This window comes from Rana temporaria, chromosome 1 (genome assembly GCF_905171775.1).
Source record: "Rana temporaria chromosome 1, aRanTem1.1, whole genome shotgun sequence".
Lineage (NCBI taxonomy): Eukaryota > Metazoa > Chordata > Amphibia > Anura > Ranidae > Rana > Rana temporaria.
This window is the reverse complement of record NC_053489.1, coordinates 338,346,326-338,360,692: the sequence shown is the minus strand read 5'-3', so window position 1 is coordinate 338,360,692 and position 14,367 is coordinate 338,346,326. Positions and strand designations below refer to the sequence as shown.

General features: G+C 43.7%; 1 protein-coding gene across 1 annotated transcript in view; it reads right to left on the bottom strand.

The window, feature by feature from the left end:
• LOC120946725 (protein shortage in chiasmata 1 ortholog-like) overlaps positions 1-14,367 on the bottom strand; it is a 55,102-nt gene that overhangs the window by 23,125 nt on the left and 17,610 nt on the right. The window lies entirely within an intron of this gene.

The following is a 14,367-nucleotide window of genomic DNA, read 5'->3' as shown; positions in this document are numbered from 1 at the left end:
CTGGGGGTTGGTCAGCCAGAACAGCTTACTGAGGAGGAACAGGAAGTGAGAAATTCAGACAAAGCATACAAAGAAAAAATAAACATTTAGACGGGAAATCGAAGAAAAAGGTTAGTGAACCATCAATGCACTAGACTAGCTTAAAGGAACCTATTTAGAAAATAAAAAACAAACCTTTACAGCCCCTTTAAGGAGATTATTAGGCACAAGAGAAGGTTAAAGTGGTTGTAAAGGCAGAAGTTTTTTTTATCTTAAAGGGGTTGTAAAGGAATTTTTTTTTTTCATAATAGGCATCCTTTACCAGCAGACATTCCTCTTTTCACTTCCTCATTGTTCGTTTTTGCTCAGAAGTTGCTCTATTTCTTCTGTTCTGTTCACTTCCTGCTTGTCTGATTTTACTGACCACCGTGAAGGGAGGCTTTACTGCGGTGGTCAGTGACGTGCTCACCCCCTCCTGGGAACTACATCTGTGCGGCAGGACGCTCTCTACGTGTTAGAGACTTCAAGGAGGTGTGAATTACTGGGCGTGCCGCAATGCATACTGGGAAATGTAGTTCTTACATGAACGAGCGCGGCAAACCAGGAAGTGGAGAACAGAAACTAGAACACCAGAGGTGATATAGATGAAGGAATTTAATAGGTATTTACTAGTTTTTTAACAGAATCATTACACTATTCTGTCTGTCTACCTTGCAGACATTAATTTTAGGCAAAAAAAAGTTTTCCTTTACAACTCCTTTATTGCGTTCCATGCATTAAGAAAAAAAGCCTTCTGTGTGCAGCAGCCCCCCTCAGTCCCCCCCTGATACTTACCTGAGGTCCCTCCCTGTCCATGAGTGTCTCAGTCATCCGAGATTCTCCTTTTTGATTGGCTGAGACACAGCCATTGGAAAAATCAGGGGATGGGGGGGGCAGGGCTCTGTGTCAGAAAGGACACAGGGAGCCGTGACTCATCTCGGGTGCCCCCATAGCAAGCTGCTTGCTGTGGGGGCACTCAACAGGAGGAAGGGGTCAGGATCACAGAAGAGGGACCTGAGAAGTGGAGGATCTAGGCTGTCCTGTGCAAATCCACTGCAACAGAGCAGGCAAGTATAACAGGTTAGTTATTTTTATAGGAAAAAAAAACACAAGACTTTACAATCACTTTAAAGCTAAACTCCAGAATAAGGATATATTTTCTAAATACAAAAATCATGTATCTTCTTCGTTGAATTTTGGTTTGCTTTGTGTATTTCTTGCAGATCTGAACGGTTATACAGTGTGAAACGTTACCTCTGTGCAGGAGCTTCCTGTAAAAAAGACCAGTCACTGCTGCTCTCCCTCCTTGTGCAGAGGGACTCATCTTGTCTCCATCCCCTCCTTTTCTGCAGGCAGTCTGTGGTGGGTGAAGCCTGCTAAGTAGGGTGCCCACGTGTCATTGATTCCCAGAACTGTTCCGTAATTGACATGTTTGTCCTGGGTCCCGGGCACCTTCATTCCGGGACAATACAATGTCCCGGAATGAAATAGAGGACACAGCCACCCCCTACTAACTAATAACTACATTTCCGGAACTGGTTGCTAGAGCCAGCGCTGCCTCTTGCAACCAGTGACAATTTACTCTCAGACAGTGAGACCGGGAGCGAGGCCTGCCCCTAGTGCAGCACTGCTGTCCCCACCCACCTCTGCACCTCCTCCTTCTCTGGCATCCAGTGGCAAGCAGCAGGGACTGGTATGATCTTCACTCTCCAGATAGTGACGCCACTCCTTTGCTTCTATGCAAGTGGCTCATACAGAGGGAGTGACAGCAGCACTGCATCTGGTGGCAGGCTATGGGTGGCAAGCGGCACTGCATCTGGTGGCAAGTGGCACATTCACCTGACATATAACCCGCTGCCAAATTCCCCATCAACCCCGAGACTACATTACCCCCGGCCCCCCTCATCTTTTTTTGGGGAAGGTGAGAGAGGGGGTGTGTCCCTGAATGGCAGTTCGGAAATGTGGTCACCCTACAGCTAGGTCCTTCCTACATCTCTATAGAGGCAATTATCCTAGCAGCTTGGAAAACTAAGGCCCTGTACACACGATCAGTCCAAACTGATGAAAACGGACTGAAGTTCAGTTTCATCAGTCCAAACCTACGGTTTGTATGGCCCATCATACCTTTGTCCTTCAGACCAAAGTTTTAAAACTTGCTTTAAAATCGGACTGATGGACTGATGACCGATCGATCAAAACCGATGGTTAGTACGCAAAAGCATCGGTTTAAAACCCGCGCATGCTCAGATTCAAGTCGACGCATGCTTGGAAGCATTGAACTTCATTTTTTTTTAGCACGTTGTTGTGTTCTACGTCACTGTGTTGGACTCGATCGGATTTTGAACTGATGGTGTGTAGGCACATCAGACCATCAGTCCATCAGACTTCAGCCTTCAGTCCGTTTTCATCAGTTTGGACTGATCGTGTGTACAAGGCCTAGGTGGTTTGAGGGTAAGTAGAATAGTCAAATTGTTACAAAATTGCAGGCCCATCTGGTGGTATGATGCTTCCACTTGCTTGGTTGTGGGTGCTTCTAGTAGTTAGGGACCTTGGTAAAAAAAAATAAGGGCTCATGTCCATGGGCGTTGTTTTCCTGTGTTTCACATGCATTTCGAAAGCATATTAAAACGCAGGTCAGTAAAATCCTATTGACTTTAACCACTTCCGGACCGCGGCATGTACATTTACGTCGGCAGAATGGCACGGACAGGCACATCAACGTACCTGTACGTGCCTGCCTAGACGTGGGTTGGGGGTCCGATCGGGACCCCCCCCCCCGGTACTTGCGGCGGTCCCCGTGGCTTCAGGAGCGATCCGGGATGAGGGGGCGGCGGTTCGTTTTTGTCCGCCCCCTCCGGATCGCTCTCAGCCAATGCGCGTCCTCCTCTGCCTGCACTGTAAACACAGGCAGAGGAGGAAGTGATGTCACCGCTCCTCCCGCCGGTATTTTCGTCCGGCGGAGGAGCGGAGACATCACAACAGTGAGTACACAAGCACTACACTGACACCAGTACACATAGGCACACAAATCCCCCCCGGTCACCCCCTAATCACCTCCCCAGCCCCCCCCTGTCACACTGTCACTAAATAGCAGTGATCATTTACTGATCACTGCATTGAGGCTGCTTTCACATTGCAGCGTGGAGCCGCGGTGACGGTATAGCCGCGCTATTTGTAGCGCGGCTATACCGTCGTATTTACCGCGATATTCGGGCGCTAGCGGTGAGGTTTTAACCCCCGCTAGCGGCCGAAAAAGGGTTAATACCGTCCGCGTTGCGGGCGGTATTACCGCGCTTTCCCATTGATTTCAATGGGAAGGCGTGGTATAGGAGCGGTGAACACACCGCTCCTATACCGCGGTAAAGATGCGACTAGCAGGACTTTTGGTGCGCTCCTGCTAGCGCACCGCTTCAATGTGAAAGCCTTCGGGCTTTCACATTGAACACTGCAGGGCATGATTTTTCATGCGGTATAGCAGCGCTATTTTTAGCGCTGTACCGCATGAAAAACGCCCCAGTGTGCAAGGGGCCTAATGCCTAGTACACACGAGAGGATTTATCCGCGGATACGGTCCTCCGGACCGTTTCCGCAGATAAATCCTCTGAGGATTTTGATCCGATGGAGTGTACATACCATCGGATCGAAATCCGCGCCAAATTCCCATCGCGATGACGTGTCGCTCCGTCGCCGCGATGATGACGCGGCGACGCTGTCATATAAGGAATTCCACGCATGCGTCGAATCATTACGACGCATGCGAGGGATGGGTTCGGACGGATCGATCCGGTGAGTCTGTACAGACCACCGGATCGATCCGCTGGAGCCGATTCCAGCGGATAGATTTCTTAGCATGCTAAGAAATTTTTATCCGCTGGAAATCGGTCGGCCCGAAATATATCCGCGGATAAATATCCGCTGGATCGTACACACCAGCGGATCTATCAGCTGAAACCGATCCGCGGATCAATTTCAGTGGATCGATCCTCTCGTGTGTACGGGGCCTTAGTGTCAGTGTGACAGGCAGTTAGTGTCAGGCAGTTAGTGTTAGGTCCAGTGTAGCCCCCTACCCCCCCCCCAATAAAGGTTTTAACCCCTTGATCACCCCCTAGTTAACCCTTTCACCCCCCTTTTGCCAGCGTCACTAAGCGATCGTTTTTCTGATCGCTGTATTAGTGTCGCTCGTGCCGCTAGGTAGCTAGTTCTTTTTTGAGGTTCGCCGCCATGTTTTTATAGCGTTAGGTACCCCCATACATTTTCTAATAAAGGTTTTAACCCCTGATTGCCCCTAGAGTTAACCCTTTCACCCCCTATTGCCAGCGTCACTAAGCGATCGTTTTTCTGATCGCTGTATTAGTGTCGCTGGTGCCGCTAGGTAGCTAGTTAGTGCCAGTAACGCTTACACCCACGCGCAAAGCATTCTCCCCCCATATGTGGAATTACACCCCAAAATACATTCTGCTGCTTCTCCTGAGTACGGGATACCACATGTGTGAGACTTTTTGGGAGCCTAGCCGCGTACAGGACCCCAAAAACCAATCACCGCCTTCAGGCTTTCTAAGGGTGTAAATTTTTTATTTCACTCCTCACTACCTATCACAGTTTCGAAGGCCATAAAATGCCAAAATAGCACAAAAACCCCCCAAATGACCCCATTTTGGAAAGTAGACACCCCAAGCTATTTGCTGAGAGGGATGTCGAATCCATGGAATATTTTATATTTTGACACAAGTTGCGGGAATATGATTAACTGTTTTTTTTTTGCACAAAGTTGTCACTAAATGATATGTTTCTCACACATGCCATGGTTATATGTGAAATTGCACCCTAAAATACATTCTGCTGCATCTTCTGAGTACGAAGATACCACATGTGTGGGACTTTTTGGGAGCCTAGCCGCGTACGGGACCCCAAAAACCAATCACCACCTTCAAGATTTGTGTGAGTGAAATCAAAAATTTATGTCCTTAGAAATCTTGAAGGTGGCTTTTTTTTTTGGTCAATATTCAATCACTTGGGGCAAAAAAATTAAATATTCCATGGACTCAATATGCCTCTCGGCAAATAGCTTGGGGTGTCTTCTTTCGAAAACGGGGTCATTTGGGGGGGTTGCGTGCCATCTTGGCATTTTATGGCCTTCAAAACTATGATAGGTAGTGAGGAGTAAAATCCAAAATGTATGCCCTTAGAAATCTTGAAGGCGGTGCTTGGTTTTCGGGGCCCCGTACGCGGCTAGGCTCCCAAAAAGTCCCACACATGTGGTATCCCCGTACTCAGGAGAAGCAGCAGAATGTATTTTGGGGTGCAATTCTACATATAACCATGGCATGTGTGAGCAATATATCATTTAGTGACAACTTTTTGTAAAAAAAAAAATTTTTTGTCATTATTCAATCACTTGGGACAAAAAAAAAATATTCAATGGACTCAACATGCCTCTCAGCAGTTTCCTTGGGGTGTCTACTTTTCAAAATGGGGTCATTTGGGGGGGGTTTGTACTGCCCTGCCATTTTAGCACCTCAAGAAATTAGATAGGCAGTCATAAAGTAAAAGCTGTGTAAATTCCAGAAAATGTACCCTAGTTTGTAGACGCTATAATTTTTGCGAAAACCAATAAATATACGCTTATTGTGATTTTTTTTACTAAAGACATGTGGCTGAATACATTTTGGCCTAAATGTTTGACTAAAATTTAGTTTATTCGATATTTTTTACTTTTTGTTATAAGAAAAATCATTTTTTTTCAAAATTTTCGGTCTTTTTCCATTTATATTGCAAAAAATAAAAAATCGCAGAGGCAATCAAATACCATCAAAAGAAAGCTCTATTTGTGGGAAGAAAAGGACGCAAATTTCGTTTCGGTACAACATTGCATGACCGCGCAATTACCAGTTAAAGCAGCGCAGTGCCAAATTGTAAAAACACCTTGGGTCTTTAGGCAGAATATTGGTCCGATCCTTAAGTGGTTAAAACAGTATTATACCCAAAAACAAAAACTGTAGTAAACTGTAGCTTACATTCGTTTTCTTTTCCTGTTACCCTGCCTACCTCCCGGTGTCTTTGCCCTCTATCTGCACAGTTTTTTTTATTTTAACTCGGTGATCCAGACAGTAAGGCCTCGTACACACGACGGGACATGTCCGATGAAAACGGTCCACGGATCGTTTTCATTTGACATGTCCGCTGGCGGATTTTGGTCTGATGACTGTACACACCATCAGACCAAATTTCCCACGGACAGCGAACGCGGTGACGTGGCCACGCCGTCGCCGCGACGATGACGCGGCGACCTGCGCGACCCTAGAAGGTCAATGCTTCCACGCATGCGTCGAATCACTTCGGCTTTCGGCCGAGCGGACATGTCCGGTGAGTCGTACAGACGACCGAACATGTCCGACGGACAGGCTTCCAGCGGACATGTTTCTTAGCATGCTTAGAAACATTTGTCCGCTGGAAACCTGTCCGATCCGCCAGAAAATTGTCCGGTCGGCCGTACAGACGACCGAACATGTCCGCGGAAACTAGTCCGCGGACCAGTTTCAGCAGACATGTTCGGTCGTGTGTACGAGGCCTTAGGCCCCGTACACACGAGAGGATCTATCCGCTGGAATTGATCTGCGGATCAGTTCCAGCGGATAGATCCGCTGGTGTGTACAACCCAGCGGATCTTTTTCCGCTGATTTTTTTCGGGCCGACCGATTTCCAGCGGATAAAAATTTCTTAGCATGCTAAGAAATCTATCCGCTGGAATCGGCTCCAGCGGATCCATCCGGTGGTCTGTACAGACTCACCGGATCGATCCGTCTGAACACATCCCTTGCATGCGTCGTAATGATTTGACGCATGCGTGGATATCCTTATATGACAGCGTCGCGCACGTCGCCGCGTCATCATCGCGGCGACGGCGCGACACGTCACCGCGGACGGAATTCCGCTGGGATTTTGATCTCCTGGTTAGTACAACCAGGAGATCAAAATCGGACAGAGGATTTATCCGCGGATACGGTCCGGAGGACCGTTTCCGCGGATAAATCCTCTCGTGTGTACCCGGCATTAGTGTTATTTTTCAAATTACTTTAAACAGACTAAACTGTCGAGACAAAGTAGCAGTTAGATGTTTGAAATAAACCATTTAATAATGAAAGGGATACTTACAATGGTCAACTTTTATTCAAGCAAAACCTTTATCCCAAAAAGGAAAGAAAAAACAGTTTGCTCTAACTACAGTACTTTTAATTATAATTTTTTTAGCTGATGTTTAGCTTCAATTTGTTAGTCAATTCCATCCAAATCTGCTAGTCATAGGCCGCGTACACACGATCGGTTAAACCGATGAGAACGGTCTGATGGACCGTTTTCATCGGTCCAAACAGATCGTGTGTGGGCGCCATCGGTTATTTATCCATCGGTTAAAAAAAAAGCCAACTTGTTTTAAATTTAACTGATGGATTCCTAACCGATAGAAAAAAAAACGATTGTTAGTAGGCACAACCATCAGTTAAAAATTAACGCATGCTCAGAATCAAGTCGACGCATGCTTGGAAGCATTGAACTTCGTTTTTTTTTCAGCACATCGCGTGTTTTACGTCACCGCGTTCTGACACGATCGGTTTTTTAACCAATGGCGTGTAGGCACGACTGACCATCAGTCAGCTTCATGGGTTAACCGATGAAAACGGTCCATCAGACCGTTCTCATCGGATGGACCGATCGTGTGTACAGAGCTTAACATTACCCTCTCTCCAGACAGACAACACTGCTCTCTCTACTGGCAGGATCATCAGGAAAAATAAAGGGGAAAAAGCAGCTTTAAAAAAATAAATAAAAAATAAGGATTGGTGATATGCAATATATTTCATAGGTTTAATACTGCTTTATTTGTGTAGTGTGCATGGCAGTTCAGATGCTATATTTGACCTGCTTTGTGTTTGTGGATGCAGCAGGTCCCTTTGAAGTGGTTTTGAACTGCAAGCTTAGCAGGTCAAACGCAGCCATTTCTCATCAATTGCAGAGATTGACATTAAAAAGCATGCATTTGAATAACAGATACAGTGCTTGAAAAGAATCCTCATCTATAAAAGCCCTAAAGGAATATGAGTCTAGTAACATCTTCTAGCCACTGGGGCAGTGGCTAAATATAAGGGCAAAAGAAGAGAAGTTGTACTACACTGGGTAGCGACATGGCGGACTTTAGAGGGCAATCACAGGGACTTTTATCGTTATAAAAATAGAGTTTAATTACAAAATTATACATATACAAATAAATTTCATATTAATAAAAATGTTATCAAAAGAGAACATAGATACATATTTGAGCAATAGAACGTCTCGCCGACGCGTTTCGCCTTACGGCTTCTTCTGGACGAGTTGTATGGTTTTATAACACGGAAGTATTGCTACTTGTATGTGTCTGAAAGAAAATTGTACACTTATAACATACAGATAACATAAAGACATAATCCAATAAAATATTGAGGGTCAGCATGCAATAAAACCAAATATAGTACCAATTGAGTTGGTGGTCATCCGCATCCATCACAAATCATTGGGGTAGTACCAAAAATAAGTACGTGAGCTGTTAAGACAAAGAGAAATAACCAGAAACAGAAAAGCAATATATACCTCAATGTATATATAGCTCTATATATGTGTGGACACTGTGCGCACATGTGCGTGCATATTATTACGCTTGAGCAAACAAAGGGGGGGGCAATGAAAAACCTACCCGGGTAAAAGGAGGAAGAAAAGATCTCCTGATGGTATGGGGAGCCACAATAGTAGTAGGTTCTGAGAGAAAAAAGAGCAAGTAAATATATCTGTGCATATACTGGGACAAAATGAAAATATATAAATGGCAGCCAAAAGGTTGTAAAGTATCAAATGTCAAAAATGGCTAAATTACCTCAAAATTGGTGTAAAAAAGGCAACAACCGGGACCAGCAAGGCAGAAAGCAGGTGGGAAAGACCTGGAGGGAAAATAGATTCCGTCGCTAGGTAACCACACTGCACTGTCCACAGTAAAGGGCAGATCAAAGGGTTTAGAAACCTGTGTATAGAATGACCAGAATAACCCATATGCACAGCAGATAAAAATAAAAGCAAATAAACGGAGATAAGGGTAGAGTTTTACCTTGCCGTCTAAGAAGTAATGTGTGTCCCGGGGAGGTAGCAGCCTGTGCTCCACGCCGAGAGGACGGCTGGAGCTGGCTTTAAATAGGCCTACATCCGTGGGCGTGTCGCGTCAAAAAGACGCGATGACGTCATCGTCATCGCGCCAGGAACTGCGGCGCATAAACATAGGAGAATCAGCTGAGGCTGGGTGAGCTCTGACCAATAAGCGCCTCTGTATCAGCGCTGACGCATGCGGCCGTGCCTACCTATCCCATCATTGCTCATAGATTGGGCGTGGCTGTAGGCGGGGCGGTATCGATCATAGTCATAGATCATGCCAACCCCCAAGCTGAGATAGAAGTAAACAAAGCCGCATCAACAGGCCAGCATGAACAAAAAAATATATATAGATCGGGGCAGAGATATAGGAAACTGGTATTAGTTCAATGGCCCAATAGTGAAAGTAAATCACAACAAAGGAACCTCGGCAGAAGCGCCCCATTTGTAATAGCTCAAGCAAACAATATAAGTGCAGTGTAGTTAATTGGCCACAAGGTGGCAGATAGAAAACAGGACAAAAAGGCCTGTAACAACCAACAATGGTAACAATTGAGGAATCAGTTGCATGCTTACAGTCAATAGGACTAAAAACAGAAATTATTCAAATATTACAACGAATAGATATTTTCACATTGTATCCAATTCCCTGATCGAAGATATTTGGAATTAAATTATTTTATCTCACATCCATATTTATATATATATATATATACATACATATTGGTTTTTAGAAAAAAGTTTATACAAAAGAAAGAACAGATTTGAAAAATATAAAATAAAAAAACAATAATATTAAATAATCTCTCCCATATCATTTTAATTCCCTGGTATATAGGTTTATATATCCATATAAAGGTATCCATATATTCTGAAGGGTCAAGTGTGGATACAAGACCCTATTCCTTATTCTCCTATATACATAGGTACATTTCTAGAATGAAATGGAGATGACGTATTTCAGCAGAGGATATATCAACGGGGCATTTATGGGGAGGGTATGTTAGGGGGCTCAAAAAATTGGCCACCTACGAAAGGTTGGCAAGGTGGTTATTGGTGGTACAGAGTGTGGTTATCTTCATGACCAAACTCGGCCAAAATGATTATAACTTGAAGTTCACGATGAACTCAAGCATAACCGAACTGGCCTTCTTAGATGTAACCATCTACATCTCAGAAGATGGCAATGTAAGCACATCTCTATACCGGAAGCCCACGGCTGGTAACACCATCCTCCACGCCAGCAGTGCTCACCCCAAGTCTCTAGTCCAGAGCATTCCGTTTGGACAATATTTACGACTCAGACGGAATTGCTCAGATAATCAAAAATTTAAATTTGAGGCAGATCTCCTATATATAAGACTGAGAGCAAGGGGATACAGCAAAAAATGCTTGAAAAGAGCGTTTGCTAAAGCTAACGGCAAATCAAGAGGTGATCTTCTATCACGCAGACAAAAACCAACCGACCATAATACTACCAGAGTAATTACAACATACTCTAACCAACATGTAGAAACACGTCAAATAATACAGAAACACTGGCATCTACTAACATCTGACCAAGTACTGACAAAATACATTGGGCCAAACCCTGAAATCACTTTCAGACGGGCTAGATCGATTCGTGACCATCTGGTCACGAGTAATTATATCAGATCCAGCGATAAAAAGCGTGAGATGCCCGGCCTTTATAGGTGTGGGGAATGCAACTTTTGTATGTATCTTATAGTGGGCACTGATGCCCAACTCCCAAATGGACAAAAACACACAATCAGGCAACACATTACGTGCCAAACAAAAGGAGTGGTCTACTTAATCCTATGTAAATGTGGCTGTTTTTACGTTGGTAAAACGACAAGACCCTTTTGGAAACGGATTAAAGACCACACCTACTATGCGACTAATGGCCTATTGAACACCACTATGGGCCATCACATAGCATTTAGGCATAAGTATGAACCAAATGTGTTTAAATTTACAGCTTTGGAGAGTATATATGAGGATCCGCGAGGGGGTAATTTTGATCAACGTGTTTTACAATGTGAAACTCGTTGGATTCATAAGTTACACGCCAACCAATTTCCAGGCCTCAACGACGCCCTAAGTTTCAAATCCTTTCTGAGTATCTAACCACACTCTGTACCACCAATAACCACCTTGCCAACCTTTCGTAGGTGGCCAATTTTTTGAGCCCCCTAACATACCCTCCCCATAAATGCCCCGTTGATATATCCTCTGCTGAAATACGTCATCTCCATTTCATTCTAGAAATGTACCTATGTATATAGGAGAATAAGGAATAGGGTCTTGTATCCACACTTGACCCTTCAGAATATATGGATACCTTTATATGGATATATAAACCTATATACCAGGGAATTAAAATGATATGGGAGAGATTATTTAATATTATTGTTTTTTTATTTTATATTTTTCAAATCTGTTCTTTCTTTTGTATAAACTTTTTTCTAAAAACCAATATGTATGTATATATATATATAAATATGGATGTGAGATAAAATAATTTAATTCCAAATATCTTCGATCAGGGAATTGGATACAATGTGAAAATATCTATTCGTTGTAATATTTGAATAATTTCTGTTTTTAGTCCTATTGACTGTCAGCATGCAACTGATTCCTCAATTGTTACCATTGTTGGTTGTTACAGGCCTTTTTGTCCTGTTTTCTATCTGCCACCTTGTGGCCAATTAACTACACTGCACTTATATTGTTTGCTTGAGCTATTACAAATGGGGCGCTTCTGCCGAGGTTCCTTTGTTGTGATTTACTTTCACTATTGGGCCATTGAACTAATACCAGTTTCCTATATCTCTGCCCCGATCTATATATATTTTTTTGTTCATGCTGGCCTGTTGATGCGGCTTTGTTTACTTCTATCTCAGCTTGGGGGTTGGCATGATCTATGACTATGATCGATACCGCCCCGCCTACAGCCACGCCCAATCTATGAGCAATGATGGGATAGGTAGGCACGGCCGCATGCGTCAGCGCTGATACAGAGGCGCTTATTGGTCAGAGCTCACCCAGCCTCAGCTGATTCTCCTATGTTTATGCGCCGCAGTTCCTGGCGCGATGACGATGACGTCATCGCGTCTTTTTGACGCGACACGCCCACGGATGTAGGCCTATTTAAAGCCAGCTCCAGCCGTCCTCTCGGCGTGGAGCACAGGCTGCTACCTCCCCGGGACACACATTACTTCTTAGACGGCAAGGTAAAACTCTACCCTTATCTCCGTTTATTTGCTTTTATTTTTATCTGCTGTGCATATGGGTTATTCTGGTCATTCTATACACAGGTTTCTAAACCCTTTGATCTGCCCTTTACTGTGGACAGTGCAGTGTGGTTACCTAGCGACGGAATCTATTTTCCCTCCAGGTCTTTCCCACCTGCTTTCTGCCTTGCTGGTCCCGGTTGTTGCCTTTTTTACACCAATTTTGAGGTAATTTAGCCATTTTTGACATTTGATACTTTACAACCTTTTGGCTGCCATTTATATATTTTCATTTTGTCCCAGTATATGCACAGATATATTTACTTGCTCTTTTTTCTCTCAGAACCTACTACTATTGTGGCTCCCCATACCATCAGGAGATCTTTTCTTCCTCCTTTTACCCGGGTAGGTTTTTCATTGCCCCCCCCTTTGTTTGCTCAAGCGTAATAATATGCACGCACATGTGCGCACAGTGTCCACACATATATAGAGCTATATATACATTGAGGTATATATTGCTTTTCTGTTTCTGGTTATTTCTCTTTGTCTTAACAGCTCACGTACTTATTTTTGGTACTACCCCAATGATTTGTGATGGATGCGGATGACCACCAACTCAATTGGTACTATATTTGGTTTTATTGCATGCTGACCCTCAATATTTTATTGGATTATGTCTTTATGTTATCTGTATGTTATAAGTGTACAATTTTCTTTCAGACACATACAAGTAGCAATACATCCGTGTTATAAAACCATACAACTCGTCCAGAAGAAGCCGTAAGGCGAAACGCGTCGGCGAGACGTTCTATTGCTCAAATATGTATCTATGTTCTCTTTTGATAACATTTTTATTAATATGAAATTTATTTGTATATGTATAATTTTGTAATTAAACTCTATTTTTATAACGATAAAAGTCCCTGTGATTGCCCTCTAAAGTCCGCCATGTCGCTACCCAGTGTAGTACAACTTCTCTTCTTTTGAATCAATATTTCGGATGTGGGCCAATGTGAGTGCCTTAATGTTATTTCCCTTCCCTATCCTTTTTTAAATATAAGGGCAGTCCAAGTTCAAATAGTGTGTTTATCAGTTTTATGTGTACCTTAATGGTTTAATCTTTGAGTTTTTTATCACTTGATGTAATAGTGGTATTGACTCTCGGAACCATGATTCATAACATTTATCTAAAACCCCATGAAATTATTCATGTTTCAGCAAGGGCATATTTGGGCAATCATATTCCCAGCAGTATCAATTGTGTAAAGAGTCCCATAGTGCTAAGGTAGATCTAGTCAGTGGAGTTATTGTGGGCACTAACCTTCTCAGTGATCGTGGTATACATGGAACTACTTACAGGTCGGTGTATCCCAATGGCATTCCAAGTTCAACCCAAATTCTAGTCTTTCTAGCATATTTCCAATCTACCATACGTGTCAATACAATCGCTTGATAATACAATTAAAAAATTGTTAGGGACAGTCTATGTACTATGGGCCAGATTCACAAAAGAGATACGACGGCGTATCTCCTGAATAGAATCAGGTTACCCATAGATAGCCCTAACATCCGACAGGTGTAAGTGACTTACACCGTCGGATCTTAGGCTGCAATTCTAGGCTGGCAGCTAGGTGGCGATTCAATTGCGGTCGGCGTAGAATATGCAAATGACTAGTTACGCCGATTCACGAACGTCCGCTTTGCCCGTCGCTGTAAATTTACGTTGTTTCCGTAGAGATACGTCGCGTAAAACTAAAGCTGCCCTCTAGGTGGTCTAGCCAATGTTAAGTATGGCCGTTGTTCCCGCGTCGAAATTTGAAATTTCACGTCGTTTGCATAAGTCGTCCGTCAAAACCAATGACGTCCTTGCGACGTCATTTAGCGCAATGCACGTCAGGAAATTTTAGGGACGGAGCATGCGCAGTACGTTCGGCGCGGGAATGCGCCT